Raw genomic sequence first — 6,998 nt, 5'->3', positions numbered from 1 at the left:
GTAACTAATACTAATTTTTTTGTCTTTGATTTGCTTGTAGGAGAGTTGATTGGTTGAGTGGAGTACTATTGTCACGTTTCCAAGTTGGAAATACTATTGTCACGTTTCTAAATTGGTTGAGTGGAGTACTATTGTCACGTTTCCAAGTTGGAAATAGTATGGCACATAGGTGTGGTGCACCATGGACCATATGGGTTTTATAAATCTACTAGCCTATGCTTCGAGGTATTATTGGTCTGATTTATGCATAATGAAATATAACTGCAACACATTGTTTATTTGCCTTGATGACGTTCCACTTTAGAGCTATTAATGTTTTATGGTTGAAGTACATCAATAACACATTGTTTATTTGCCTTGAAGGTGTTCCACTTTAGAGATATTAATGTTTTATAGAAGTTCATGTTTGTTATGGAATTGCATTGTCCACAGTGACTCTCTTGGACTTAGGGTGGCTCCTTATTATGGCCTTAATCGAAGGTACATGGAGTCGAGCCAGCTAGGAGTGGGAGCATGGAAGAATAAGAGGAGGAGCAGGATGAGGAGGAACCCTTGGCCACAATTTTTTAACATCTTTCTTGTTCCTTTTTCCATATTCTATTTTGAAATTTGGACTACATAGTCTAAAAATAGCACATACATAGACTTTAAATTTAAAAAACCAATGGGGGAGGGGGGGTAGCTATGTAAAATGAAAACGTAGATAGCACATGCATTTAAAGGGATAACAGAAATACCCTTCTTTTACATGCGTATTTTATCCTATTTCTAAATAAACTTCAAGAGTTTTTGCAAAAGACAATTTCCAAAAGCCTTCCACAAGTTTGAATTTCAAAAATTGTATCTTATTCAAATGCCCATTAAGAAGACTCCTTATTATTAATATGTATGTTATCTTAGATATTGTTTAGTGAACTCTTGGGATTATAACTTGAAGAAGATTCTACATACCTATATTTACAACATAAAAATTAAATTTATAGGTCGAGAAAGGTAAAGGTGTTATAGTCATAGAATTTATAGCTTAAATGCAAATGTATAAAGGGTTCCTTTTTTATGAGACCTTTCTAGTGGATTCAAAGTGGTAGCTAGAATAGATGGTATGAGCTATCTACAAATTTTTAGAGTCAATGGTGTTGGTGCCTTTTAAGGCAAGTGGAGAGGCTCTTGGAGATAGGTCCCATTGAGGGGATATGCTCTTGGAGATAGGTAACATCAAAGGAAGATAGGAGAGATAGGTCCATCAAGGGAGTAGATGGAGAGTAGATAATGTCTAAAGTCTTTGATAATAAAGAAAACTATACTACATCCACAAATTCGTTTCTTCCTTCTTGGTATAATCATTAAATAAGGCCTAAGGCAAGGAGCACGTCTTACCTTTTAGTTCATATGTCTTTAAAGGGACACTCTAGATACCCCTATTTTAGAGAGGTATTTTGACATAGACATAAATAAACATTACCCTTCATAAACTATTGAGGTCAATTTTAAAAGCACAATTTTAAACCCCTTCATCAAGGGGAGTAGGTCCATCAAGGGGACTAGATGGAGAGCACATATGATAATGTCTATAGTTCTTTATAGTAAATAAAAATGATGCTACATTCACAAATTCGTTTCTTCCTTATTGTTATAATTAAATAAGGCCTACTCCTCATGAGAGCACGTCTTACCTTTTAGTTCATATGTCTTTAAAGGGCCATCTGGAGACCCTTATTTTAGAGAGGTATTTTGACTTAGATATTGTAACATAATTTTCATAATCTATTTAAGTTATTTTTAAAAGCACAAATGTAAAATCCCTTCATTAGTATAACAATTATGAAACTATATCAAATCCCAATGAAAGAATATAAAATGCACAATTTTAAAAACCCTTCTATTAGTATAACAGTATACAAATTGGATTAAATTCCAATGAAAGAACCCTTTTTAATGAATGCACATGCTATGTTAAAAATTTCTTAGTGAACCCATTAGGATTAAATATTGAGATTTCACATAACTCTATTCACAAAAGGAAATTTGAAATTACATGTTGTATTAAAAAATAGCCATTACACCCTTGAAATGTATAGCTTAAATGCACATATGCATAGAGTTTCTTAGTGGTGGAACCTCTTGAATGGATTCAAAATGGTTGTTAGAAAGAATGATATTAGCTTTACACATACTTGTATAATCAATCATTTGTCCTATTATGGCGGCATGGGAGGAGGCTCTTAAGGGTAGGTCACACAACCGGAGATACATCTGATGAAGACAAATTTAATAGACTTCGCTTTTGCAAGGTCATTTCTTCATTGTTGGTGTAATAATTGAACAATCCTTGCCCACTTGAAAGGCAATGATGAGCATGTCTTATCTTCTGTGGTTCTACATTTGGAGAACAAAAGAATAGTCACTAGTTGAGACTCTTCATGGCAACTCCTCATTGACCACTTTAAGAAAGAAAGTTGTGAAAAGAAGCCCCCTATGGATTTATTGCAATGATAGTTATTAACTAAATAGATGGAAAGCTTGAAATGATCATTAAAATCTAAGTCATGAAAAGTTCCCAACAAGAATAGTCACTATAATTTGAGACTCTTCATGGCAGCTCCTCATTGACCACGTTAAGAAAGAAAGGTGTAAAAAGAAGCCTCCTATGGATTTATTACAATGATAGATTTCAAGTAAACATTAAATCTAAGGCATGAAAAGTTCCCAACATTTAAAGGCAAAAAAAAACACAATGTGGACAATCCTCTTAATCTTTTACTATGAAACTACGAAGGTGAGAGGAATTGGTCCTGTTAGGAAGCTCATAGGGAGCGAAATGCATGGGCATAGAGCACCAAACCAAGTTGGATGGGGTGTGGAGGAATGAGAGGGGAAGCATTTTCAAGCAACCAAGGATTGTCTTAATTACTTTGACATTAAATTCATTCCAAAATTAAAGACCCTTGTAATGTCACTTAAAATCTCATCGCTATTAGGGTCGTACAACTTAATATTGATAACCCTTATTACACCTGATCATCCCATTTAGACATATTATTCCATTGATTGTGTGGAGAATGGGTGTTGAGCATTCTAAGTCTTGCCACTTGTATGATGAGTAAGTTGTAAGCCTTCCTTTTTGGTGGCATTGAGGATGGCCTTCTTCATACATCATATGTAATCCCAAAAAGAAGTCATGGAGCTTCGCAAGAGCAGCATGACCTCTCAATAAAAAACATGTCCAACACACATGACAATACTACCACAATAGAGATTCTATTGAAGGAAAAAGACACTATATTTGGTCAAGAATTTGGATTGGAACGTTGATTTTAAAAACCGTCTAAGGATTTAATGGGTGCTTAGTCTACAACACATACTTGGATGTAACATGTGGATTTCATTCGATAAGGTGAAAAAATGGTAACTTGCTTATACAATGTGTATAGGAAAAATGGAACTATGAAGGTGGAAAGTTATAGTTTGGGTATGAGCTAGCTAGACAAGGAGGCAAAACCACTGTAATCCCCATTAAGAAGGAGAGGGAGAGAATGGTAGGAGAGGCAAGGGTGAAAAGATAGGAGAGGAGATGGAGCTCGTTAATTAATAAGATGAATTTCATTCATGTGGCCTGCCCTAGATGGTGAGCGGAAAAGGGGGTGAGAGAGAGAGAGAGAGAGAGAGAGAGAGAGAGAGAGAGAAGGGGGCGAATTGCAAGCTGAGAGAGAGAGAGAGAGAGAGAGAGAGAGAGAGAGAAAAGGGGGCGAATTGCAAGCTGAGAGAGAGAGAGAGAGAGAGCAAAAGGCGGAGAGAAAAAAGTGGAAGATTTGAAGGGATGAAGAAGAAGAAGAGGAGAGAGAGAGAAAAAGATGGAGAATTTCATGCGATACTCACACGCTCCTTCAATCAATGCATGCCAAAAAAACTTGAACTCAAAAATAATTAAATACTTGATTGTTCTCTTTGGAGGCCAAACGATTACTATGGCCTAGGCCAAAAAGAGGGAGGAGGTGTACCGACTGGGCTCTTGTCATAAATGTAGCAAAACCATGCATGTACTTTCACCCCACAAAAAAACAAAAAACTTCGGACTCCCCAAATCTCTCTTGCATCCCAACAACTCCTGATGGCGACAAAAGACATTTTGCCACTGGGGGGGTCGAAGGAGGTAAGGTTGTTGACGAGGTAAGCCAGCTAGAGCTCACGGTGTGTCTTTGGTTTTGGGGGTGCCTCTTTCTCCATACTCGTCCAACTTCCCTCAAAATTGAAGAAGGGTTAGGAAGTGAGACAGTAAAGCGAAATTGAAGAGGGGCAACAACCAAAACGAAAGGACTTAAATGCAAAGGGACTACTTTAGTCAGTTCTATTTTCTTCTATCAAGAGTTGTCTTCTTATTCTTTATAACTTCATCTTCTTCTTCGTCTTCTTTATCTTGTTTGTAGTTCTACTTTGGTCCATTCATAACTTGTTCTTCTTCTTTTTCTTCTTCTTCTTCTTCTTTATAGCTTCTTCTTCTTCTTCATAGCTTCATCTTCTTCTTCGTTTTCTTTGTAGTTAGATTTGCTGCATTCATACTACTTTCTTCATAACTTCATCTTCTTCTTAGTCTTCTTCATCTTCTTTTATATTTCTTTGTAGTTCTATTTTGTTCCATTCAATCGTCTCGTTCCTCTTCTTCCTGTTCTTCTTCTTCTCTTCTTCTTCTTTCATGGCTCCAAGCTTCCTCTCCTTCTCCTTCTTCTTCTCTTCCTCCTTCCCTCCCATCGCCTCCGTCCCCCTCCTCGCTCTCCTCGCTCTCACCCTCTTCCTCCTCCTCTCCTCCTCCAAACGTAAGCCCGTCTTCCTCCTCGACTATGTTTGCTTCCGCCCCCCCGATATTTGGCGTGCCACCAGCGCTGGCTTCATGGAACACTCCGCCCTCAACGGCATGGATGACTCCACCTTGTCTTTCCAGCGCAAAATCCTCCAGCACTCCGGCCTCGGGGAGCAGACCTCCTTGCCGCCCGCGTTCCGCTACGTGCCTTGCAGGAAGGGTATGGTTCCCTCCAGGGAAGAATCGGAGACGGTGTTCTTCTCTATGATCGATCAGCTGCTGCGCACCACGGCAGTTCGACCTCAAGATATTGGTATTCTCGTCGTCAATTGCTGCTTGTTTTACCCGTCTCCTTCTCTCTCTGCCATGCTGGTGAACAGGTATAAAATGCGAACGGACATAAAAACTTTCAACTTGTCTGGTATGGGATGCGCTGCGTCGTTGCTAGCAATTGACATGGTCAAGCAGTTGCTACAGGTGCATAAGAACACCTACGCACTGGTGGTGAGCTCCGAAAATATGTCAGGAAGGCACTACACGGGATCTCGTCGCTCCATGCTCATAGCGAACTGTCTGTTTAGAACGGGCGGTGCAGCTATGTTGCTGTCCAATAGGAACCGTGACAAGAAGCGCGCGAAATATCTTCTTTTACACACCATGAGGACGAATACCGCAGCGGACGATCAATCTTTTGGCTGTATCATTCACGGTGAAGACGAGGCCGGCATTATTGGGGTGGCCCTATCGAAAGATCTGATGAAGGTTGCAGGCAACGCACTAACAAAGAATATCACAGCCCTTGCACCTTATGTGTTGCCGGTTTCAGAAATGCTCAGGTACGCGCTCAACTTCGTAGCTCGCAAGGTGTTTCACGCGCAGGTCCAGCCTTACGTGCCCGCCTTCAAGCTTGCCTTCCAGCACTATTGCATACATGCTGGAGGGAAAGCTGTCATAGAGGAGCTGGAGAAGAATTTACGCTTGTCTAAAGAGGACACGGAACCGTCGAGAATGACGCTACACAGGTTTGGCAACACGTCTTCCACCTCAGTTTGGTATGAATTGTCATATCTGGAGGCGATGCAAAGGATCAAAAGAGGAGATAAGGTGTGGCAAGTGGGGTTGGGCAGCGGCTTCAAATGCTTCAGCGCAGTGTGGAGGTCGATGCGGAGGTCGGAATGCTCAATGCAAAATCCTTGGCTGGATTGTCTGGTCCAATATCCTGTGATTGTACCCGATGTTGCTGAATTCTAGCTCGGTGGAAGGAGCAATTTGTGGGCTGATTAGAGATGATTTACCTGTTGGGTTCTCTAATTTTAGCCGGTTGAGCAGCCTGGTGGTTTCCTCAGGGAGAGCAGGCTTGCCGTTTCATTTCTTCTTGTGATTCGCAGGCGTATCAGGTGTTGCAAGGACAGATGTTGCAAATAAGGCCGCATAAATGGTAATGAGGAGCTTGCAAGCTCTGGCTATGGCGTTTGTTTGCAACTCAAGACGTGAAGTGTTTACAAGCTTTTGAGCATTCTTCTGTAACTAGGGCCATTCAAAATATGAGGCTTATCCTACGTCTCAGATTCTTCTTGATAATACCTCGTTATCGTAATTCTTAATAATACTTTATGTACGTTTTCATAGTGAATTCTTGTTAGACGAAAATGTGGACTCTATGTCATTTTCAACCCAAAATGCTTGACAATGTCATTTTTCCTACCAAACTATTCGTGGTGGGGAAAATGGCTAAAACAAAATGGACGACGAGCCACCTCGGCATTCATTTCAAAAGTGCCACAATGTCATGAGGCCTTTAATGGTTGATTCACAATATAGCAACCATGATGCCACTTGTATATTGATTGGTTAGCCACTTGTATACAGATTCAAGGCCTTTAATGGTTGATTCACAATATAGCAACCATGATGCCACTTGTATATTGATTGGTTGGCCACTTGTATACAGATTCGTTGAATAGTCCAATGGTATTGATTTAATGATTTGAGAGTAGTCCAATGGTACTTGATAATTTGAGAGAATAGTTCTTCATGGGGACTTGCAAGCAAATATCCAAATGCTTGATCACTAGTGCATGGAGACTTACACTAATAGCCATCTTGATTGATTAGCATCTTGCTTTGCATGGCATTTTCTTCCTTTTTTTCAAGGCACTATAATTCTCTTAAGATCTTTGATGCCTCCTTTGCATTCCATTCC

The 6,998-nt window shown here is 39.9% G+C and overlaps 1 pseudogene; it reads left to right on the top strand.

Moving 5' to 3' along the window:
* The first annotated feature begins 4,435 nt into the window (after window positions 1-4,435).
* Window positions 4,436-6,473, top strand: LOC147905876 (3-ketoacyl-CoA synthase 4 pseudogene; annotated as a pseudogene).
* Window positions 6,474-6,998: the final 525 nt, after the last annotated feature.

This window comes from Dipteris shenzhenensis, chromosome 1, assembly GCF_047967505.1.
Source record: "Dipteris shenzhenensis isolate YYH24624 ecotype China chromosome 1, Dip_SZ_1.0, whole genome shotgun sequence".
In the NCBI taxonomy this organism is placed as follows: domain Eukaryota; kingdom Viridiplantae; phylum Streptophyta; class Polypodiopsida; order Gleicheniales; family Dipteridaceae; genus Dipteris; species Dipteris shenzhenensis.
The sequence above is the reverse complement of the archived record's forward strand: the minus strand, read 5'-3'. Positions and strand labels throughout refer to the sequence as shown.